The sequence below is a fragment of the Pezoporus flaviventris genome, unplaced genomic scaffold, assembly GCF_033815535.1.
Source record: "Pezoporus flaviventris isolate CSIRO_AGI_PZ_B2104156 unplaced genomic scaffold, CSIRO_AGI_Pfla_v1 ptg000007l, whole genome shotgun sequence".
Lineage (NCBI taxonomy): Eukaryota > Metazoa > Chordata > Aves > Psittaciformes > Psittacidae > Pezoporus > Pezoporus flaviventris.
Window position 1 is genome coordinate 67,322,181 of NW_026892555.1, and position 24,746 is coordinate 67,346,926.

The 24,746-nt window shown below is 41.7% G+C and overlaps 1 long non-coding RNA gene across 1 annotated transcript; it reads left to right on the plus strand.

Moving 5' to 3' along the window:
* The first annotated feature begins 2,162 nt into the window (after positions 1-2,162).
* LOC133266392 (uncharacterized) lies at positions 2,163-22,485 on the plus strand. Its single transcript, XR_009742362.1, has 3 exons — positions 2,163-2,626; positions 3,354-3,445; positions 22,360-22,485. It is a non-coding gene; the product is annotated as an uncharacterized LOC133266392 (long non-coding RNA).
* The last annotated feature ends 2,261 nt before the right edge of the window (positions 22,486-24,746 follow it).

Genomic DNA, 24,746 nt, shown 5'->3' on the forward strand with positions numbered 1-24,746 from the left:
AACTGAAGAAAGTGAGAGGGGGAAAGGAAGAGGTGAGTGGGATATTGAATATTTCCCAAGATAAGCACGGAAAACCAGAACTAAAATGGAACACAGGGTCTGCTGTCAGCTGCTGATCCATTACAGTGTTGGCACTTATTTTTATGGAACAACCGTTGTCTCATCACAAGATGAAAATTGCACAGCCCTCATCTTTTCAACACTGATAGAGTTATGACTCTGCCAGTCATATGGTCTAAGAAAAAAAATCACAGCTTTAGTCAGACTAAGGGAGTATTTGATACTGTATAATGTAGAACTCTGTATCACTGACATTTTCTTTAAGCTTAGATCTGGGAGACTAGCAGATTCTACAGACATGCTCATTTATTTGTTTACCAAGAATTTTTCTCTGAAAAGGAGAAGATGAAGGAAGGTACTGAGGGATACTGACATCTTAATAGAAAAACAAGGTGTGTGACTGAGGAACCTTTTTCTTTTTAGAACATGCTAGGCATGCCTTGCATGCAAGGCAAGGTTCTGGGTCTCTTGACCTACTTCAGGTCTGTTAGAAATCCACTATGCAAAGGAGGATTTCCTGCAAACAGTTATTTCTTTAACATTCTTTCTCTAAGCACTCAGAAAGAAAGAAAATTGAAAGAAAAAAGCTTCTTTCCTAATTCCTATTTTCTATTTTTTATTTTACTCTCCTATTTTACTGAGGGCTACACGTGGCTGTCAGTATGTGTATCAGTCAATGTAGATCACTAAATCCAGAATGCTGTATGTGGGAGGTCAGCCCTGTAAGGGGAGCAGCAGCAGTGCCAGTCTGATGCTTTCTACTGTATATGTTGAAATGGTGTAATGCTGAAAGAAATATACCTGGAACTCCCCTCTCTCTGGGGATCTAATCCTTCTGAGTACATGAATTGCATGAGAATGAGCAGGGGAAGGCACAACAGGTCACACACAGAGGGAGAAGAAACAGAAGGGAAACAGTCTCAATGTAATTGTCTTTTTCAGTGCAGCTTTTAAGTTGAGTGTATTTTAGATAACAATAGGTCAGCATGCTATTCAAATTCCAGTCTAAACTGTGAATTGTAGAGTATTTGAGGATAAAGTCCATAGGTGTAGAAATAAAGCAGGGGGGGGAGGAGAATATATGAATGACTTTAATGCTATCATGCTACTTAAATGAGAGTCATCATACGTGGAGGTCTATTTAAAGGAAATATAGCTAAAAGTCATATTGCATTGTAAGGTAACAATGCAGCATATGCTGATGTGGTTGCAAAGCAGATAAAGGTAGAAGTAATTAGTTCTACCCTCTGAAAAGTTACATAAAAATGAGCACAGAATGTCTCTGCTTGCTCAGTAGAAACACAATGGGACATACACCAACTTGTCAAATATAGAGCAGCAAAGTAAGCACGCTAAGACAAAGCAAAATGTGTTTGCAAGTCTACTATTTTATTACACTCTCATCTTTCTGGACTTGGCAGGATTCAGTGAATGACAGGCATAGATGACTGTGGGTTGGGGAATTGGAATGGAAAGGAGAAGGGGAAAATGACAAAAAGTTATACCTCTGCCTTGGTTTTGGTTTAGTTTTTGGTTTTTTTTTTTGTTTTATAACTTCCTAACTAATTTAATTTATATATAGACCTTAAAAATTGCCTGTTCACTTATTTCCATGGCATATCTGGGGACCTTATTCTATTTGCAAGTTTTCTTACATCACTGCAGGCCTGGTACTGTTACCTGGGCTGTCATATGATGCTTGTAAAACAAATGATATTATCTGATCAAGCTGTTTGATGCCAAGCAGTGCACACTCTGATATGTTAGCCTAGTTCTTTGTGTGGCTTTATTGCCCAACAGAAACAAAACGAGTACCACTTTCTGTGCTAAAAGGAGAGTATTGACTGTATTAACTGGCCTATAACTCATTTAATTTTGTTCACCAGCCAATTACTTAAATTATTAGTTACTACAAGGATTAAATCTTTTAATTCACTCAAAACCTCAATATTGCCAACAGGGTATTGAAAAACATACACTTAAGAACCCTTGCAATGCTATGCAGAAGATCTTGCTCAGTAAATACCAGCAGCACCTGGGTTTTTGGTAGTTAATGCCACTGATTACATTAAAGACACCAGCCCTCCGTGAATGTGCTGGAATAGTTCAGCTTTTCAGAGTCCACACTTTTCGGAAAACAGTATGTGCATATTCTCTATAGAAAGCAAGTGAAATAGATGATCTCTCATGTGCATTCCAGGCTTATTTTGGCATTATCTCAGCTGATTCCAGGTAGCTAAGACAGGTGTCCAAAAGGAGAGGAATGAAGGAACTAAAGAAAAGGGAGATTGAGCTTCTCACTCTCTTAACTGGGGCCTGCGGAAGGTTCAGCTCTTCCTCTCTTGCAGCTTTTGTTCTAGTTTTCTCTTGCAAGAGTACTTGCTAAGCTTCTGAATATTTTCCAAACTGAAATTTCCCACTGTATGCACTGTCCTGAAGATGGTGCTTCTGTTACAGGGATATCTTTAATCAAGGATGGATGGGGGTGTTGCTGGAAATGCAGTATGCTTCTCCCACATCCATTGCAGAAAACAGCTTTCTTACCTGGGTTGCTTGTGTGACTAAGGTAAGTTCTCCAAATGTTTAGAGCTAGCAGCCTAGAACCATGCCTGAAAACTGCTCTTCCCACCAATCTCTCCTAGGCTTGTGAAACTTGGGCTTTTCCCTTACAATATTCTACAGTTCTACAGTACTCTGCAGTCTTAGCTATACACAGTCATTGGTTTGACAATGTCAGCTGCTCCTGTGTGAATTAGGACACTGCTTAAACAGTTTAGTTAGCCTGGTCTAGCCCACAAAGAATTTTAAAACAATTAAGTACAGGCTGAATTAGAAGGCTGTTAATAATTCCTTGCCATATTACCTGCACCTGCAAAAATCACTAACCTTCAGCCAGCCCCACAGGACCATCAGCTGTACTCATATGGAGCTTTTTAGTTTTGTTTTCTGTCCCTTGGATTTAATCTGGTCTCTCAGACTGTCCAGGTAATGTCAGCTAAACCAGGGAGCAGTTTTCTTACCTAGTGACATTTGACGTGGGTCTCCTATGGTTGAGTTTAGACCTGAGCTTTTTCCATGCTGTATTCTCTCAAAAACAACAGAAGAGATCACAGGAACTCTTCTTTTTCTTATGTCTTATTATGGCAGGTGCAGGGACTATGGAGAGACACTTGTTTGGGTATGTGGGTGTGAGTAAGAAAGAGAATGGGAGAGAGATTATTTTTCCTTGAATTTTCTATGTGGATTTCAAAGCAGCAAGGGTAGATTGGTGTAGCTAGCAAAAGTTCTTGAAGATTGTGTCTGGATATGAAGAAAGGAGGAGATGGGATTTTTCTCTGTCACTTTTCTCTGAAGCTACCTATGGTTTTGGTTGCAAAAAGGACAGGTGTGTAAGTGCTAAAACACATACCTGTTGTGCCTAATCTGGAGGGACATAGAGTGGGAAAGAAGATAGAACTGCCTTTTCTGTTTGTGTGGTGGCCAAGATGACTACTGCTTAGCCTCGGTAGTGCCGGAGATTGGAAGAAATAATACTCTGCTTCTATTTAGCAATGGTGCATATGTCAAGCACTTTAGACTTTTTTACATAATGGTAGGAATTGCTGATCTAGGTCAGTATGGCTGGGTTTGTCGCTTACTGACATTGTAACTATGAAATCCTGTTTCCAGCCCAATCCCACTTCTGTCCTCAGTATGGGCTCTTCACAGCTGTTGGGCAGGTGGCACTCTTGGACTGAAACATCAGACCAGAGATTTCTTCCCGGTTTCTTCTGCATTTGTTGCTTGAGGGAACTCCTGGTCCAGGATTGCTCAACAGCATGGACTGGAAAACAGATCTGGGTACCCCAGATCAGCTGTTCAGCAATGCAAGGGAAGTTGAGAGATCTAATGAGTAGGAAAAGATAGGAAGCTAGCTAAAGACAGCACCATTAACTCTTCCTGGACACTCTGATTCCTGAAGCTGTGATCCACCATGTATTTTACAAAAGATAGTGATAAGTAGCTGATGTACTGTTATTACTGTACATAGAAAGATGAAATTAGCTGCAATTTCTAACTGGCTTGAGAAAGAAACAAATAAGCAGCCAAAAGGAGTAACAGAAATTTTGGAGTTTTTCCATTGGAAACACTGAAATATGTGTATATGAACCCTTTAAATGAAAAGTGGGTTTTGGGATCCCAGCAGCTTTAGACTAAAACAGTTTCTTTGACAGTTTCAGTGCTGCTCTTCCCTAGAATTCAGGGGTAACAGGAGTGGCACAGCTGTGATGGCAGCAATGAGACTAGGAATTATCTTGAGCTCAGACAGATGCTGGTATCTGGACTAGCAAAATCATTTTTCTTTGGGGTAGGGGGGGAACCACCACCCTCTGTATCTAAAAAATGAAATTTCTATCCTGGTGATTTTTCATATAATTGTTTCAGGTTTTGAGGATTTTTGTATTTGCCTCTTGACATTCTTTGGTGACAATTCGATTTTTATTTTAATCCAAAACAACTGCAGAATGGACATTTGGTTTATGGAGTGAGGTTTGCTTTTACTGAGGGAATAAAGTGACCATGCTTGCTTCTGTGAGTAGTGAAGTGCAAATAACTATGCTCTGGAGAGGCCTTATAAACACATTTCAGGAACAGTAGCTGCATCTGAAGACTCCTTTGTCAGAGCACAAGTGGAGGGAGCACCGTATTTACAAACACTTTTAGTTGTGTAATGAGAAGTGCCTTTACTTGATAAATACTCAGTGAGGACATGTGCAGCTGGTACTGTTTGGTTTAATTCCCAGACTTCTCTGCTTTGTGCTATCGCAGTGGCCAGAGAATTGAGTATAAGCCTGATGTTTCAGCATAACTTTTTAGGAAGCTAAAATGTATTGTCTAGTGTAAGGTAGTAGAAGAAATACACAAGATAGTTTTAAGAAAAAGAGCTGTATGAGTGGCAGCTTAGCAAATGTGAATAATAACTCAAGACAGCACATGTGAAGTTTAGCTTAAATTTTGCTAGTAGGAAATGGGATGACTGGGAAATGCTGGAGATAAGAAGATGAAGAAATAAAAAATGAGGAAAAACTCTCCTTGGACAGAAGTCAGGAATCGGGTCACAAAGCAGCTAATAAATATATTTGTTATCTAGAACAAAAGTCAATTTATTTACTGATAACATTCTTAACTTACACAGTTACCCTGTGTAGACTGAGATAACTTTGTATCAGTGATAACAATTGAGAGAAAAAGATCCTGTTCCCTTGGTAGTTGGAAAAGGCTTTTAAGATCATCAAGTCCAACTTTTTAGCCTAACATGGCCAAGTCCACCACTAAATCATGTCCCTCAGCACCACATCTACATGCCTTTTCAACACCTCCAGGGATGGTGACTCAGCCACTGCCCTGTACAGCCTGTTCCAGGGCTTGACAACCCTTTTGGTGAAGAAATTTTTCCTAATATCCTAAAACCTTATTCAATTTTAAACTAAAATTTTAACAGTTTAAAATTGAAGAACCTGGATCCTGAATTTAGGAATACTTCTTTTCCATTAGCTACCTGATGGTATTCTTCAAATAAACATTTTTATTTAAAATAAAAATCTATTTTCTTCAATGCTTTTTCCTCCTCAATTTAAAATCACATTTTTTTGCGTACAGTTTCCCTGTAATACAGGAATCTCTTGTATCCTGGCTTTTATTATTATTATTATTTTCTATTTCATGTATTGTATGCTAAAACTTTAATTAACATTCTCTTTCATCTATAGTAAGAACCTTGTTTCTCTGGTTGGTGGCTGAGCCCATGAATGACCTATTCATAGAATCATAGAATCATAGAATAGTTAGGGTTGGAAAGGACCTTAAGATCATCTAGTTCCAACCCCCCTGCCGTGGGCAGGGACACCTCACACTAAACCATGTCACCCAAAGCCTCATCCAACCTGGCCTTGAACACTGCCAGGGATGGAGCATTCACAACCTCCCTGGGCAGCCTATTCCAGTGCCTCAACACCCTAACAGGAAAGAATTTCCTTCTTACATCCAATCTAAACTTCCCCCGTTTACGTTTTAACCCATTACCCCTTGTCCTGTCACTATAGTCTGTAATGAAGAGTCCCTCCCCAGCATCCCTATAGGCCCCCTTCAGATACTGGAAGGCTGCTATGAGGTCTCCACACAGCCTTCTCTTCTCCAGGCTGAACAGCCCCAACTTCCTCAGCCTGTCTTCATACAGGAGGTGCTCCAGTCCCCTGATCATCCTCGTGGCCCTTCTCTGGACTTGCTCCAACAGTTCCATGTCCTTTTTATGGATGTTGAGGACACCAGAACTGCACACAATACTCCAGGTGAGGTCTCATGAGAGCGGAGTAGAGGGGCAGGATCACCTCCTTCGACCTGCTGGTCACACTCCTTTTGACGCAGCCCAGGATACGGTTGGCTTTCGGGGCTGCAAGCGCACACTGAAGCCGGCCCATGTTCATTTTCTCATCAACCAACAGCCCCAAGTCCTTCTCCGCAGGGCTGCTCTGAATCTCTTCTCTGCCCAACCTGTAGCTGTGCCTGGGATTGCTCTGACCCAGGCGTAGGACCTTGCACTTGCCATGGTTAAACTTCATGAGGTTGGCATCAGCCCACCTCACAAGTGTGTCAAGGTCCCTCTGGATGGCATTCCTTCCCTCCAGCGTGTCAACCAAACCACACAGCTTGGTGTCATTGGCAAACTTGCTGAGGGCGCACTCAATCCCACTGTACATGTGAGAGAGGAAGATGTTGAACAAGACCAGTCCCAACACTGATCCCTGAGGGACACCACTCGTTCATGTCCTTATTCATATCAGGAGGGGAAAAAAGGATCTGTAATTGACACTGCAACTTTCAGCTGAGGATAATTGAACAGAACTTGCCCTTTTCATGGTAAATTTCTACCCGTCTTGTGACAATGCATATCTTTGCAGATAAGGTTGCAGTCATTACAGTGTAGAGGGGCTAGGAAGAGAAATGTATGCTCTTATCATGCAGTAGGGTCCTGGTGAGGATACTTTCTTGCCATCTGGCTTTATTTTTCTGTGCTAGTAAAAGTATCAGAAATTTGATGATAAAGCACAGTTTGTTATGCAAGTGACCCCAGCACTATATTCTGTAGAGTGAACGATGCTACCAGCAAGAGTTACTTAGCAGGATGTGTGTTTATTTCAGACCACGCTTTGCTGAGCTCCTTTGTTATATACTCATAAAAGAGGTGAAGGGATCTGTGTCTGCGTGGCTTCCACTTCCCTGGTTAGGAAAGTGGAAGTAGCTCTAACCTAACCAAGTAGGGCCAGCTGGCTACCTGCACTGGTGAGCCTTGGCATAGAGATGACTGTTTCACCCAGGCAAGCCGTGTAATTCCACCAGCAGATCCCTCTGTGTGACTGCAGCTTCCTGTTGTTGCACCTGCCTTTTGCACAGCTTTTTATTTCTAGCTACTTAGGCGGCAAGTGCTGCACTCCTGTAGGAAAGTGTTGTGTCCTTTACTCACAGTAAGGCACTCCATGCAGGTTACTGCACTGCAAAAAAGCCCGTGGGCTGTATTACCCTCCCTTTTCCCCACTGTTTCAGATGCTCCCTGCTGACACACTGCTGACCCACCACTCCAGTGGGCAGCTCTGTATGTCTCTACATTTCCCTTGCCCCAACACCCACCACTATCTCACCCTCAAGACTGTGTTTATCTGTGCCTCTATGGCAAGATGGGTGCCCTTCCTTGCGTGTCTTGTAGTCATCTGGTGTGCACCCAGGTTATGCTTTGCTCATCACAGAGTGATCCTAGGTACACATCATCCCCTTGTATGGCCATGCTTCCTTTTGAAGAAAAAGCAAGCAGGAGAGGACCCACAGCATACACTGCTGCTGTCCTTAGGGGCAGATTGGCAAAGCAGGCCTGCAAGGTACATCCCAAAGCTTAACTGCCTTCAGGGTGGACATATCCCTCTGTGTGTGCCCTTTTGTGCACTGTGAGAGTATGTAGTCTGCCAACTGGTGTCCCCGCAACCTGTAAGGGAGGGATGTTGCAGGACATATTGAGGAGCGCAATATACAAGAAGATAATCTGGATTTGGAAGGACTTACTGAGAGGTTGCAGAGCTCTGTTCCTGTTGTCTACTGCTCCCATTTTCAAGTGATTCTTCAAGCCTGGTGCTGAATACACAGTTTCAGATCTCTTACCGTGCTGGCTCCATCTGGAGCAACTGAGTCACTAGATGTTCCTCCTCCTTATTACCCAGTGCAGACATACCTGAGCGAGCTCAGTGTGAAGCTAGCGTGAATTCAGCACAGCCTGTTAACTCTCTGCCCCTGTCATCAAAGATGCTGTACTTTATCTCACTAGAGCTGATTCCAAGAGCAGGGCAGGAATGCTCATGTGGGTGCTGAATTTGGCAGCCAGCCACCTCTCAGACCAAGGCTGGCTTGCAATAGAGTCCTGGCTCATTGAACAGCAAACATCAGAGAGCTGGTCTGAGTGTCACCACATGAGTTTCTCTGTCATGCTGGTCAGTGGGTGTTGGTGACAATATTGGAAAGATCTCTCTCTAGCTTGCTGCGATGCGATTAGTGCTGCTGCATTTCTAATCAAATTCAAAGGTTCTGTGCTCAAATCTTTTAGATTTCTGACTAATTTTCCTTCCTGTTTTTAAGGTCCTGACATAAAAGATCTCCTGCTACATTACAGCTCATGGGAGCTGTCATTCAAAGGCCTGTCATGTCTCAGAAAGAGAAATTTGTCTGGCCAAATAAAATCAGTGTTGACCTTTGGGGCTACTAAACACTCCCTTTTTCAGTCCAGAACTGTGACTTCTGGGACATACGTGCTAACATACTATCCCATTTCAGTTTAATTCTCAAAACTCAGGAAGTTGAGGCTTGTGTTTTAATATTCATATTGCAGTCTCAGCTAATGTCTTATGAGGAGATGAAGCATTAAACACAGTGCAACATGAGTGGTGTACGCTTTTGTGCTGGTTTTGGCTGGGATAAGATTAAGTTTCTTCACAGTAGCCAGTATGGGGCTGGTTTTGGATTTCTGCTGAAAATTGTGTTGATACAGAGGGATGTTTTGGTTACTGCTTATCAGTGCTTACACAAAACCAAGGCCTTTTGTGCCTCTCACAGCCCCTCACCAGTGAGCTGGCGGGGGGTGCACAAGAAACCGGGAAGGGACACAACTGGAACAGCTGACCCCAACTTACCAAAGGGATACTCCATGCCATATGGCATCATGCTCAGCATATAAAGCTGGGGGAAAAGCAGAAAGAGGAAGACATTCAGGCTGCTAGGGTTTGTCTTCCCAGGTAACTGTTTACACATGATGGAGCCGTGCTTTCCTGGGAATGGCTGAACACCTGCCCGACCATGGGAAGCGGTGAATGAATTCCTGGTTTTGCTTTGCTTGCATGCATGACTATTGCTTTACCTATTAAGCTTTCTTTATCTCAGGCCATGAGTTTTCTCACTTTTACTCTTCTGATTCTCTCCCCCACCCGACTGGGGAGGGAACGAGCAACTGGATGCATGGGGCTTACGTGCATCTGGGTCTAAACCATGAAGGCTAGATTGTTTCTGACTTGAAAGCTTACCCTCTAAGGGGATGAATTGCAAAAGGATGGGACTGAGAGACCATTTGACTGACTTGACTGTTTTTGGTTTTATTTCCTTGAGGGTACACAATATTTAAGACAAACAGGAATGCAGCATAAATGATGGGGCTACAGAACTGATGGATAGGGGTAGAGCAGTTGCTATCATCTACTTGGACTTGTGCAAAGCATTCGACACTGTCCAGCACAACATCCTTGTCTCTAAATTGGGGGAGATACCAATTTGATGGATGTACCACTCGGTGGATAAAGAACTGGCTGGATGGCTGCACACAAAGAGTTTTGGTCAATGGCTCAATGTGCGGCTGGAGACCAGTAATGAGTGGTGTCCCTCAGGGTTGGTGTTGGGACCAGTCTTGTTCAATATCTTTGTCGCTGACATGGACAGTGGGATTGAGTGCGCCCTCAGCAAGTTTGCTGATGACACCAAGCTGTGTGGTTCGGTTGATAGGCTGGAGGGAAGGAATGCCATCCAGAGGGACCTTGACACGCTTGTGAGGTGGGCAGATGCCAACCTCATGAAGTTTAACCATGCCAAGTGCAAGATCCTACACGTGGGTCGGAGCAATCCCAGGCACAGCTACAGGTTGGGCAGAGAAGAGATTCAGAGCAGCCCTGTGGAGAAGGACTTGGGGGTGTTGGTTGATGAGAAAATGAACATGAGCCCACTTCAGTGTGCTTGCAGCCCCGAAAGCCAACCGTATCCTGGGCTGCGTCAAAAGGAGTGTGACCAGCAGGTCGAAGGAGGTGATCCTGCCCCTCTACTCTGCTCTCATGAGACCTCACCTGGAGTATTGTGTGCAGTTCTGGTGTCCTCAACATAAAAAGGACATGGAACTGTTGGAACAAGTCCAGAGAAGGGCCACGAGGATGATCAGGGGACTGGAGCACCTCCCGTGTGAAGACAGGCTGAGAAAGTTGGGGCTGTTCAACCTGGAGAAGAGAAGGCTGCGTTGAGACCTCATAGCAGCCTTCCAGTATCTGAAGGGGGGCTACAGGGATGCTGGGGAGGGACTCTTGATTAGGGACTGTAGTGCTAGGACAAGGGGTAACAGGCTCAAACTTAAACAGGGGAAGTTTAGACTGGATATAAGGAAGAAATTCTTTCCTGTTAGGGTAGTGAGGCACTGGAATGAGTTGCCCAGGGAAGTTGTGAATGCTCCCTCTCTGGAGCCAGGGGACAGAGCCTTGGGTGGCATGGTTTAGTGTGAGGTGTCCCTGCCCACGGCAGGGGGCGTGGAACTAGATAATCTTAAGGTCCTTTCCAACCCTAACTATTCTATGATTCTATGACTGGGTTTGGGAAGCGTTCTTTGTATGTAAGATGGTGCAGAAGGAGCCAAAATGAATGGGCTTCAAAGCTGAAAATGTTACCAAGACAAAAAAATTAGCAATAAGTTTTTCTGGAGTGTTTTGAAGTTGAAGGCATGAGTCTTGTATTTTATTAGTATGCACTGGGGAATGCTAATAAAACATCAGAATACTGGAGAAGGGAATCCAGAGATGTACTTTTTTGTGTTGGAATGGGAAAACTTCAGGAAAGAATAATATTGATAGCAGAGAAGAGTAACGTTGCAAATGGAACTTTGCACTCTTGTTCACTGCTCCTTAGCACATTACAGCATTTTAGGATATTGCTGATATTCTAACCACCATGCACAATTTAAGAGATAAGTTTCTGTGACTTACCTGGGCGTAATAAGTCTCTACTCAAAGGACCCCACAAAATGCCACAATGCTATTACTGAACATGCAACTGTTATTTTACCTCTTTTTTTTTTTTTTAGCTTAATTACATCTTTTCTGTTTTTTTCTAGTTTTAGAAACGCACCTGTGAAAGCTGTGCCTTTGCTGCATTTCAGATAATGGTTAGTGATGCTGAAAGAAATATATGCAGGAAAAAGAAAGCAACAGCTGCTGGAAGAGGTACATTAAGAAGGTATTTTTATATACAGAATCTTTTCACTACTTAGTCAAAACAGAAAGCAAAGTGAGGATTGTGCCTGCCTGAAACAGTGCTATCTGTTCAACTGAAAGAATAAGTTATGATTTCTAATGGTAGAGTTTGTCTTTCCATCCCCTGCTTAGATATTGGCATGTTTTCTACCATAATCTGTTTTATCCCTGCATGAGACCGAACTGACTCAGAGTGAGTTCTAACCTTTAATAAGGTGTGAAACCCAGAGATTTCTGTTTTAAGATTGTTGCATTACCTAAGTAGTGGCAGCCTGGGAGGAGAGAGACATAAAAGGAAACTGTACAAGGCTTTAATCATAGCATATTTTTGGGGAGGAAAAACCATACCTAGGTCAAGCTAGCCACACAACTGGATTGCTGTTGAAGAAATATTTATTCCACTCGTTTGAGTGAGAGTTTTGGATGGTATAACCTGAGATAACTGTAGTAGTTCTTGTCTTCAGCTGTCTTTACTTCTGTGGAGAAGTTCCCACTTGCATAGGATGGTTCCTATGGCTGTATACAGTTCCTGAGCCTCTGTAGTTCAGAGCTCTGTGCACGTGAGCTGAAACACAAGTGAGGTTATCTAAGTATGCCCAGCTGTAAATTGCTGCCCAGTGACAACACAAGCAGCTTAAGGTGTTCCTTAATGAGAACCAGAAAACTGAGAGAGAAGTGAAATTGAAAGAGGATGAGATCTCTTAAAGCCACCTTGCAGCTTCCCAATTGTGATTCCAAGTCCTAACTTCCCTGTTTCCCATTTCAACCTGTTTGGGGCTGGGGTGTATGTTGTTTGTTTGGAGGGTTTTTGGTTTTTTTCTTTTTGTTTCCTTGCTAGTTCTTTCTGAGCTAGCTACAGCCCAGGAGGACATTCTGGTGATTCTGAGCTCAGCTGCAGTATTCCATGTCTACCTTCCTTAGCATCTGTGTCAAACAGTCCTCCCTGAGGATGAAGGAATTAGTGGTGTATCTAGTGGTGCACCATCCTGACATGTTTTTAGGCAATAAGACGCATTTCAGATGTGAATTACAGTAGTAACTTGCTCTGTCCCCTGAGATTTTTTGATGGCAGTGTGCAGTCAGTGGAAACTTGCTCCACTGCTCTGGCAGATCTCAACATAAGTTGTGGACATTGATTTCTGGGACCTGTCTGGTCCCAGTGCTAGAGGAGGTCTTGGTCATTAGCAAATTTTCTGCAGGCAAGGGAACTGCTGCTTTGTCCCAGTGTCCTGGGTTCAGCTGTCTGTGGGTCCCTTGGGCACTGGCACTGAAATCACGATTATGGAGTCTGTCTACACCTGGTCATAAACCTACAGGTATGGTGTCAAGGAAGAAGGGGGAGAGTGAGCAAGTGGCTGCATGATTCTGTTACTAGCTGGGCTTAAACCGCGACACCCAGGTAAATAAGTCATTGCCAGCTCCAATTGTTTCAACCTGGTTAAGTTCACAGTGATGAGTTAAAAGTTGCTTATGCAACAAGTTTTTCTCCTGCTTAGCGACAGCTCATTTTACTGGGGCTAATATTGTAAGTTGTTATTACCATTGCTAAATTGTTACTGCAATACGAATTTTTTTTCCATTACACAGATACATAATATAGTTGAGCAGAGACACTTTGAAGGAAGGATGTTGGTTGTGTTGGCAGTTCATCCTGTAACAGTCTGTCACTTCATTTTTGCTGGCTAAAGATGATGTGTGATGGTAAATAATTCCTTACATAGTTTTCAGCTTTGCAAAGTTCCCTTTCTAACTGATGTCACTGTCAATCCTCATTGTGGCCCCACCAAAAACCCCAAATTTTCCTGGAATACTTGGCTTTTTAGAGTATTTTACTTGCTTTTTCATGTCTATAGGTAAATTCTACATCTATGGCAAGTAAATAGATCCTGTAATTCACCTACAAAAGCCTTATGTTTAAATAAATCTAAGTTTGAGAAATCTTGCAATTGTAATTTTGATAATAATAACAATTTCTGTCACCAGTGTGAATGGAGAACAACTTGGCAGAAGTTCCTTGCTAGGAGGCATTCTTGGATCCTATGTCCTCATATAAACTGCGCATATCATTATATCCATGTGAGTTTGGCACCAGGGTAAGGTACCCTACCAGGATAGAGATCTTTTCTGTCTTGAGCCAGGCTTAATGTGCATCCTCTGCAATTCTAGCTTCATCAGCTTACTAGCCGCTTTCCTATAGTGTTCTTAGTACTTTCTAGACTGATAATTTTTAGCTTAGTACTCTCAGACAGTTATTGAATTTTTTAGAGCCCATAAGCCTATTTATTGGCTGTCACATTCCTCTTCCTCAGTCTCCACTCACTTGTCAAGTTCCTTTTTCTCAGTCTCCCTCTCACTTTGACCTATTAATTTTTTTTTTTTTAATTTAAATACATGAAGAATGAATTTAAACCAGCTGAAGAGTGCCCAGGAAAGATCTGGGAAAGGTTTTGTGAGGTTATGTTGCTTTGTTCACATAAGTAATTTCTAACACAGCTGCTTTTTTAGCTGCTGCATCTATTTCCATGTGAACTGTTCATTTACTAACTTGGCAATGCATGGGGAGAAAAAAGACATATCAGCTATTTTTCACTTTTTTAATGCACAATAGGATTAATCTGTATTTATTTGTATAGTTGTAATACCAGTTTGTGGGAACTCATGAACCCTAAATTAAGTGTGATGGCTTCTTCTTGCTCCAAAGCTGTAACAGATTTTAGTGTTTAACATTACAAAGAATGAAACACGGATATCAACAACAAATAAGACTGATTTCAAGCGCATAATACCTTCCATATGACTGCCAAATTGCTTGAAAATTAAACTCAGAACTGTCAGCTCAATCCTTCATTGCCTTCCTTTTCATTTTGTGAGTTATATGTAATGGAAGTGGTAGTAAATTGCTACCACTAACGTAACTGTGTGAGGAATTTTCATCTGGGGTCAAGTTCCTGGAGATGACAAGTACGCTGCAGGGTGGAAGAGAACTGAGCATGGTGTGCTCTGGCTTACTGCTGCAGAAAACAAGGCTTTCCAGAGTTTCTCTCCTTATGTTGTTTATGCCATTTCTGATGAGATTCATTTTAATTTATAAAAGGGCAAGAAGCAAAAGTAAGCTCTTCCCTCTTTTCACAGTTTTGACACGGGTGTATGTACTTATGTACTTCTTCGGACGCACATTTTTGTGTTGTAATTTGAAGGCTTTGGAAAGAGGTAGTGGTGGTATATTTAGTAGCTTTCTTTTATAGAAGAGGTTTCCAAAAAAACAGCAAACAAAAGCTGGACAAGCTGGTGGACTGAGATTGTATTTTGCCAGCTGGATTTTACTGTTTGTTTTCCCTCTGTATTCCATTCCTTTTTTTGCGTGTCCCTTGGGCTCTGTTCCTTACAGCAAATGGATGGGTTTAGGAATTGTTACACTATATTTCCCTGTGTTACCCAGTGTTTTATGGAAGTTAACAATTTAGCTCAGCAATTTGGAAGTTGGCTTTTTCTCCTGCGGAAATGGGAGATGGTCTTGGTGAACCTAAATTCCGTAGATTTACTACTGAGGCAGTTTTGGGATGGGAGAGTTACATTCTTTTCTTACCTGTCTTTGAACATCAAATTTTCTGCCTCCTGGGTGGAAAACATTGGGGTTGGGACTAGTCATCAGATTCTCACAGCAGTTTAAACTTCTGCAGCTGTATAAAACTGTCAGCACAGGAACCAAGTCCTCACAGCTATTGAACTTGCAATGAATCCCACCGCACCTCTAAGGATAGGCAGCTAAAAGGTTTTGAAAGCACTTGAACCTGCCAAAGGCAGAAGAAACAGAATGAATGGCAGCAGGGGGAGTTATTAGAGAAGTGAACTCCAGGTCAGGGTGGCCAGTGAGCCTGGATAGAGCTCAGCAGACATGACTTTAGGGGAAATGACATTGGTAACTCAAAAAACTATCAGTGGGATCTGCTAAAAGTGAATGTGAGTTGTGACCCCCAGTAGAAAGGCCACCATACAACTGTTAGCTCATACTTTTGGAGTGAATATTGCAGTGTTGGTAAATGGATGAGAATTTCTGTCTTTTACCAGAGTGCAGCCACAATAGGAGGAAATGTGTATATCTGGAAGCCTGATTCCTATTCTAGTTTCAAAACCTAGCAAAGTAGGAGGGGGAGAAATGGCCAATGGATTACCATTTCAAGGCTGTTTATCTCAACTGGCTTAAATGACAGCTTCTGCACAGGAAACTGAAATTAAATCTTATTCTGTCATTCTTGTTTTTCTCCCTTTCCTAGGCAAACAAACGAAAGCTCTACTGTTTCTGGATACTTTCATTCAGTTACTTCAAAGCTTTAGATGAAGTTACAAGCCAGTCTGGAATAGTTGTTCCACAGTAGGGTCTTCTGTCTTCTGAAACAAGCATAAAATCACCTAACATTTCCCAAATGACATTATAAGCCCTAGAGTACTGGTTATCTGGAAGGTATCTAGGGATGTAAAGCCCACCATTGACCTCAGATTTTGATTTTGCCAAGCTCCTGTTAGCTACGTAGTCTCCCTGCCTTATTCCTGTGATTAGGAGGTCCACCTCTAAGCATAGTACTTGGTCATCTACCTATTTAGGCTTATTCAGAAAATCAGGCTTTCATCTGTTTGTAGCCTTTTGAGCAAGTTTCTTTCTGTCTTGTTTTGCTTCTTTCCTCCTTTTCTTCTTTGTTTCTTTGATACAATATACCATCTTTGCCCTTTTGATTCCTTTCTACACCTGTACTGCTATCCACCTATTTACCCCATGAAGCCCCACAGTCACGGCTTTGCTTGTGTTACAGGGTTATATTTCCCTGGGTTATTACCCTGTTCCTGGTATTTATCTGCAGTCTTTAAAGACTTCAGTGAAACTCTCCAGCTATTCTCCCACATTATCTCGTTTGCCCTATTACAATTTATTTTCCTCTCTCTCTTAGCTCTGATTCTAACATTTTCTGAATATCAAGTTATCCTTTTAACTCTTCTGTAAGCTTTTATTCCTGGCCTCCAACAGATATTCAAGATAATTCTTTTTCTAATCATATAGGAAATCGATGTAAAAGAAAAAAAGTTCCTTTAAGTGTTAACATTTTACTGGGAAAAGAATGGGATGAGAGTTACAAAAATGCATTTCTGGCATAAGATTCTTAAAATAGAGGGGAACTTACTGGGGGAAAATGTATACATATTAATGTATAATCACCAAGGGATGCAACAAGATTCCCTATTTATTTATTTATTTATTTTGCTTGCTTGAAAAGTGATCAGCAGACTTCAGCTACTTAAGACAGATTGCTTTGATAAATCTTTGGGAATTTTGGTGTTTTTTTGTCTCAGTTGCATTCTCTGGCGAGCACACAAATGAGACATCCCCTCTAGCACCTAGCAGCTCAGCTTGCCTTTTGTATGTGGATATGATTCTCCTCCTAAGTTTGCAAAACCTCTAAAATCTCCATTAAAATGCACTGCAAACCTCCTCTCTTTGGGAGTACTATGGAGCTAGGAAAAGAAGACCATAAAGGTAAAGCCAGAATAAATAAACCTTATTCCAAATGAGTGTGGATTGACAAACTTAAGAATCTTTAGTTTTGCCCTAGTGAAAAAGGAGGAAGATGGAAATCCACAGAGAGAATTAGGTTGGTTCAAGCAATACACTAGCACTGTAACCCTACTCTCTATCTGTGTACAATACACCCAGAGGGAAAGAAGGGTTTCCAGCATGAAGATTTTATCAGCCTGTGTTTCTGTGACAGTTGGAGTGCTTGTGAGTGGATGAAGACGAAAAGAATTAGTTGTGTTGTTCCAAATGGTTGTCACTAAATTCTTCATGCCATACTTATCCAGCCTCTATGTGACACATACAACAAACGTATATTTGTGAAACAGGTGTCTGTATTTTGGTTTTGAAACCTTCTGCTAGCAAAGCCAGAGTCTAGAGCACTATGACTCCTGTCCCAAGCCCTGTAGTGAGGGAAACAACAGTTTGACCCTTTTCACCCCACCCATAAAAATAAAGTGAAAATTAGCTGTGTCCATGCCCCTTTCCTATTGTCAGTGTGTGGTCCTGATATGGGAAGGGTAGGTGAGCAGAAGGAGGGGCTGTCATGGAAATACAGGCATCTGTATTTATTTATTTTATTTACTTAGCATCTCACAGAAAGATCTGTTCAGTGGCGCTGGAGCAGCATTGCATGAGGACATGGATTGTTCACTTTAGAAAGAACTGAGAGTTTCCTGGTAAATCGGTGCTATCCGAACTAAAGTCCCAAGGACTGGTCTATCAAGAGGTGGCTGAGTGGAGATTTGTATTCTGTGGCCTGTCACAAGGAACCCAGTGGTCCTCTGCACCTGCAACAGCAACTGAGGGCTGGGAAGGACATGTTGTATTCCCTTAAGGCATAAAAAAACCTCTTGGAGCTTCCTGATCTTCACATGAGCACTGTCATTTGTTGTTACTTCTAGCTGGTAGCCAAAGAGTTTCATAAATTTCAGATGCGTTCAGTTTTGCAAAAACAACACAACATTGAAAATCTCAGGACTCTCCTTAACCTAAACCATGTTTTGCTTATCCCAGGAGAAAGGTGGAAGTTTCTTTCTCCCATTACTCTAAGCTTCCATTTCCACCCCTGAAGGAAATTGAAATTCAGGACTGTGGCTAGTTGCAGGTCCAGAAAAAGCTGTTTCCTGGTCTTGGCTTCTGACTAGTGGAGCAGTTTGCTTACTTGTTTAATCAAACTGGGAGTAAATTTACTGATAAGATTTGTATTTACTCAAAAGCTTTTGATAAATGGATCTTCTAATGTGTTTCTGTAGGACAGCAAGTTGCATTCAGCCTCCTAAGTGACACAGATCCCCTGTTCTACCCTTTTGTCCTTCAGGTTGCTGTGATGTGCATGGCACAGTCTTTCCCATTGTTTCTGACAGTCATTTTTTGAAGGGTCTTTGTTTACCAACCTAGAAAAAACAAATCCTGTCTATGGATCATCCTGGGGTCTCATCTTGCGCACAGCTCAACAGATGACCTTAAGCAATACTTTTGTGTTTGTAAAGGAGTAGTTAAAGGAGGAGTGAAGTTAGAAATGCATTTGGAACTCTGTGGGAGCAAGAGAATCCCAACATCTGTTTCCCAATGCTGTTTCTTTGTTTGACTCTCATCGACTTTAGTGAGATGCTGCTTATTATATTTTACAGTCTACAGTCTCTCGCCTCTCTTAGAAATGCTGATGGTACAGTATTTCTTTCCTCATGTGATTTTAAATACATTATTTAAAATTTTTAATAGAACTATTTTAGTTCTTAATCTGGTGCAGTTGAGAATTTAAAATCCCCAAGCATTTTATTTTCCATATTTTTCTTACAAGGAAGGTCTGCAAGGACCAGAAAAAAAAAATAGAAGAAATGTCCTTTCTCAACTTGAGAACTCTTATTTCTATTTGGTTTCTTAAAAGCTGTTGTTCCTTAAAAAAAAACAATTTTTGCTTTCTGGTGTGGTGTGATTAAATGGTTTGAAGTCTCAAGTTACTGAAACAATGCTAGATTTTTTCTTAAATTTGGCTTAATATATAATACAATTTATAATTAGTATTAAATGAATTTTGGTCTGCTTTTTTAGCAGGTATGAATCATGTCAGTTTTATCACTTGTGAAAAAAGTGAGCTCCATTGTCTTTCCACAGAAATATGGGAGGAGGAAATACGCATTCAGTGTCCTTTCCAATTGGAAGATATTCTCCCAAAGTTGGCTCCAGTATATGTCTGTAACAGGGCAAAGAATTTGGAGGAAAAAACCACCAGCCAAACCCAGAGAGAAAAAAAAAACCCAACATATTAGATGCCTAGGAGAAATCCATGTAGTACAGAGTGTTGTTATGTAAGCACATCATTGCTTGCATTTCTGATTGCGGAGGCAGCTGGAAGGGGATGTGTTCATTACCTTGTGTGCAGGGAGCACATCTCTTGCCACGAGCTGCACAGCCTCCTAGGAACAGCCTCAGGCAAGCTTCTTCCACTGGGCTAAACACAGCCCCAAGGTATCAAAGCTGGCTTCCAACTCTCTTGGATGATGTCTCCGTGTGGCTGTTTGCACTGTGGAACTTCCAGTGTTGAAGAACTGGGGTTTGTATCATGCTTAAAAACTAGCCCTCAGAGTTAGATTCTTGTTACAGGCCTCGTCCATATCACCAAGATGAAAATTTGTTGGTTACTTAGTGCGAAGCATCGGTTGCCTTGTCTACCTGCTGATACAGGGACAGCTTGATCCACCTCTGGCTCTTACCAGGGTGATCAGAGAAGTTGCCTCAGGACATCCATTCTATTAGGAGTGAGGGGAGGCTTTGTGCAGATGTGGAAATGCTGTTCACAGCAGGCCATTCATCTGATAGGCTAACTGGGAACAATGCTTGTGGATGGCCCTTTTTTAACAGCAAACTGTGATGTTAAAAGCTACCCTTCCTGGCCAGCACTGAGGAACACCAAGGTAGCAATTCATAAAAATAATACTGAAATATGTGCATAGGGGAAACTGATAAGCTGAGGCAGAGTCTGCAGATGGTGCTGAACTCTTTCCTGTGGTCTTTTACCAGGTCAGCAATTTCTAGATGTGTATTTTGAGGCCTAGACTGTTTGGCAGTCTTATTTCTGCTTAATTAGCTTCATGATTTAAAACTATTTGTGGCCTCCTAATGAACTGGGAAAACCCCAGCAGTTGTTAGCAGCTGGCTGGGATTTTAACAGCAGCCATGTGTGCTCAGCAGAACAGCAATAAAGTAGTGAGAAGAAATGTCTGGCAATATTGCCAGGGGTCAGGACATGTGAGAGCTATCCTCAGTCCCGTTAATGATCATCGTTAGCACAATACAGAATTTCAGTTAGACATAAACAGACTTGCAAAGTGGCAATGACAATGAAGGCTTTAACAAAGGCAGGGTTTGGGTCAAGACCCGCATCCTGTGAAGAAGGATTTGAACTGAGATGATGGATACGGACTGAAGAAGCTGAGGGATAAGGATGTATTCCCTTTGGACTTTTTAACAACTTCCCAGCCCAGCAGAGATTTGCCAGAGAAAATCTGTCAAACCCTTTGGTACTGAGTTGCCCAGCTCCACTACCCCTGTGGGGCTTTGCTGTGAAATGGACATGATGCCTACCATCTACTGGTAGATCTGCTAGTTCTGGTTATACCTGTGCCTGAGGGTTCAGCCCTCTGAGCCTTTTACACTCATCACCACTGAGCCTGCATCCTGATTTCCTTGTGATCTGGAGAAGGTGTCCCCCATTATGTGACCATCCATGTAACAAGCTCCTACGACTACAGTCTGTTTCTTCTGACATTCCTCCTTCTTACAGTGCTTCTCAGTTATTCGTGTGATGCAGATTTACACAGAAATATTTTGGCTGCTCCTGAAGCCCCAGATCACAAGTGTGCTCTGTCTCACCTGAAGATTCCTAGCACCAGTCTGGATAAAAGATAAAACATGTCCTTATAGTTAAGATAGGTTTATTGAGGTGTAGCCTGTAACACTTCTCCATTCTAGCCAGTCTGCAATTTATGAAAACTAAATATGGATCACACTTGGTGTATGCACTTTTTGTAGCTGCCTCTCCTGCTTTGATTATATTTTCTAAGTTTATAGGCAATCGAGAGAAGTTCCAATATTGCTGAGCTTGTGCTTCAGTGATTACTTCAGCAAAAGAAGCAGTATATATGAAAGAAAGTATGTTTTGTCAGGTGAAAATGCTCAGATTCATGAAAGACTTGGCTAGCTGATGTACTTGTAGAAAGGCTGGCACCAGCGGCTAAAAGCATCCTCTTACATCATTTCAGCTCTTCAAGAAGGCCACCCCACCTTTGCTCTGGAGAAAGATTTTTCCTTCTTTCCTGTATCACAAACATGAATTCTTTTGTGAGAGTCGATTTACATTTTGGATGTACGTGATAAAACGCATAGAGTTTCCTTAATGTCTGCCAGTGCACCTTTGAGGCTACTATGAAGTATGCCTGGCTCTGGGTTTAGGTTTCTCAGTTCGTAAATGATCCTCACATGTCCTCTTAATCCATATTTGTGAGACATCTTGGTGCCTTTAAACAAAATCGTCTCTGGAGGTCTGTACACGCTTCCTTTTGCTATCTCAGCTACTGATTGTATTATATGGAACCTCCTGTCGCTATTATCTCTGATGTTTTGTTTTATGGCTGGATGGATTTCTTATATTTTGCTTTAATCTGGTTGATATGCACATAATACAATGACCTTTACATTCCTGTGGTTTTTGTCAAGTGCTTTGAAAAATATGTCTGCAACCACTAAATAATGCCCTGGTGTAGTTTTGTTGTGCAAGTGGTACCTAACAGAAACAGAACTAACAAAGAATAACCACATTACTATAGAAATGTAAGTGTTGTGTGTAGTGTTCCATAGTTCAAGCCAGGATTTCTTAGGTCTTTTTCCTTGAGTTATTTTCCAGGATTTGAGTTCAGCAAAGCCCTTTGTTAAATCAAGGGAAGTGTCAGAACAAAGCAGTGCGTAGGGTTTTTAACCTGCAAACTACATCAGGCAGACATGTAGACACTGAGAATTAGTCAGTTCTTTTTATTTCCTGACAATGCTGTTGGGGTTGCACCTCTCATCTACAGAACCAGAGGTCTCTCAGAAAGAGAGATGTAGTCTTCTCTGCATAACTGATACTGCTTCTTCTGAGCACCTTCTTTTTTCCCACCACAGTCTGCTGTTCCTGGAGGATGACAGCCCCCAGGACCTGAAGGTGTAACTGTGGTTGCTGCTGTTTTGGTGTGGGAGCCGCAGAAGATTTGTAGTGTAATATCAAAACTAAGATACTTATAATCTGCTTTTTCTCACTGCTCACAGATATGCTTTTACCTGAACCAATCACCTACCTTCCATTCAACAGGGGTCCTTGAGTCTTGAGAGGTATGCCAGGAAAGCTGACCTGAAATTCCTAGCCTCTTTCAGATGCCCACTTGATCTTGCTAAATAGCCCAGCTAAGAGGCCTAACATTAATTTTTTTTCTTCACTTAAGGGTTGTTTTTCTCCTCTTCTGATGCCACAGTTTGTATTTTTTCCATTTATTTATCTGGCTAGGCTGGAAACAAACTTCTCTAATGAGGGGAAAACTTCACCACCATAGGATCTCCATTTTACTTCTCCATCTCTCATTGCCTGTGGTTTTGTTTTAATTTTTCTTGCCTTCCTTCACCTCCTATCCCCTCCCCCTTTACATCTTTTTGACAGTTCTTGACTTAAATATCTACATTTTGAAAGTAAGTTGAACTTTAAGAAATGTATTTTGGCTTTCAGTGATGATAGTCTAATCAACCTTGACTGCAGTTTTCACCACTGTCCCTTCATGTCAGTTGTGCTGTCTTTTTATCCATGGTTCCTAATTCTGGGTTTTGCAAAATATCCATGGGGATGGATACAATCCATGGACACAATGGATAGTATCCGTTATATATTATCATACTTTTCAGAGTATGGGCAACTGCCAACCAGTCAGAGAGCCTCTGCTGGGAAAGACAGAAGCAATGGAGAGGATCACTTATGGAAACAGATTCTCACAGCCATTTCTGTTGAACTGTGATAAATCACCTACAGCAAAAGCTTTTTCCTTCCAAGGAAGTCCAAGTGTCTTTCCCACTGTCTTCTGGAGCCCTTCTTTTGCAAAGTGGTCAAAGTGGCCTGACTTTGGCCAGTAATGTAGCTCAACATTTTTTCCCTCTTTTTTCCTGTCTTCTCCTTCTGGAGAGAACCCTCATATACTGTCATAGGTATCCTTTTTATAGGAAGTACAAGGCTCTTCAGCTTTCTGTAATGCAGCTTCATAGCCAGTCTCTGAGGAAGCTGAAAACAATTTTAAAAGCCTTCCTACAAGTGCTGTTGTCAAAAATCACCTCATCTTCAAACAACATCTTGTGTGTGTTTGTATCATCCTTTACAAATCCAACATGTCTGTTTTTAAATCCCTGTCTTCTCCACTTTGAGAGTATTTCAGCTCTGTTGATACTTTGAACCACTCTGTTTTTCTTAGTTCACTTTAGTCTATTTTGTGGCAGTCTGTAATCTCCCAAAGTCTAAGGCCTGCTTTGTTTCAGCATAGTGCAGCAGCTAACTCCAACTGGCATTTATGTCAGCCTTCAGAAATGCAGATGCTCACAAATGTTACTTTTTGCTCTATTATTTTTACTTGCCTGTCAGTGAAGTCACCCTAACAACTCTTCTTTCCTGAAAATCACAGCTATAAATGGTATTTTAAAACAGTTCATATCTGTCCTGACGGTGTCTTTTATCTTTTGCTTATAGACATTCATAGCTGTTAAGGCTGGGGGAACACTATGGCTCTGGAATGTGAGTTAATAATTGCTATATCAATCTCAAAACCTTGTGGTAGGATGCAGATGTATACTGTGGGCTAGATTAAATCTTTGTGTAACCAGTAGGTGAACTGCTGTCCGGTTTTGATGCTCACAAGTATAATGAACAATGGATCTTCTTCACTGAACAAAACTGTTGAAACTGTAACAGCTTCCATACAAAGCATAAGCATATGCCATTACTTGAGCAATGCACATGCTCTTCCATTTGTGTGTCTCACCATGAAAAACAAGCAATTATAACTCCATACCACTGGACAGAAAAGCAGCAAGAAGTCAAGCAAAGCAAACGTTAAGTGAGAACCCTGAGGGGTGGATGGGAACTTACAAAGAGAGGGTTTTGAGTTCATTGTCAGCTAGCTGGAAGTTGAGCACTGTGAGCAAATAAACTATCTCCTACTGTGTTCAGGGAAATAGACTTTTGTGTGTGCTCATTGTAAATACCAAGATTGTGTAAGAGATGTGCACCCTCTGTATCACCTCCTTTTTTGGAATAAAATGACATTTTGACCCTGAATTTCTGCTCAATTCTTGGGTCAGAAAGGAGTAACAGTATTTCTGCTTAAACAATCTGGTCCTGATCTTAAACATATTTACTGCAGGAAAACCTGACACCTTGTGACAAATTGTTCAAATCATTACATATCCCACTGTTTAAAAACATGCACTGTAGTTTTAGAATTTCAAAGGGAATTGCGAATGGCCTGAGGGAAGAGCTG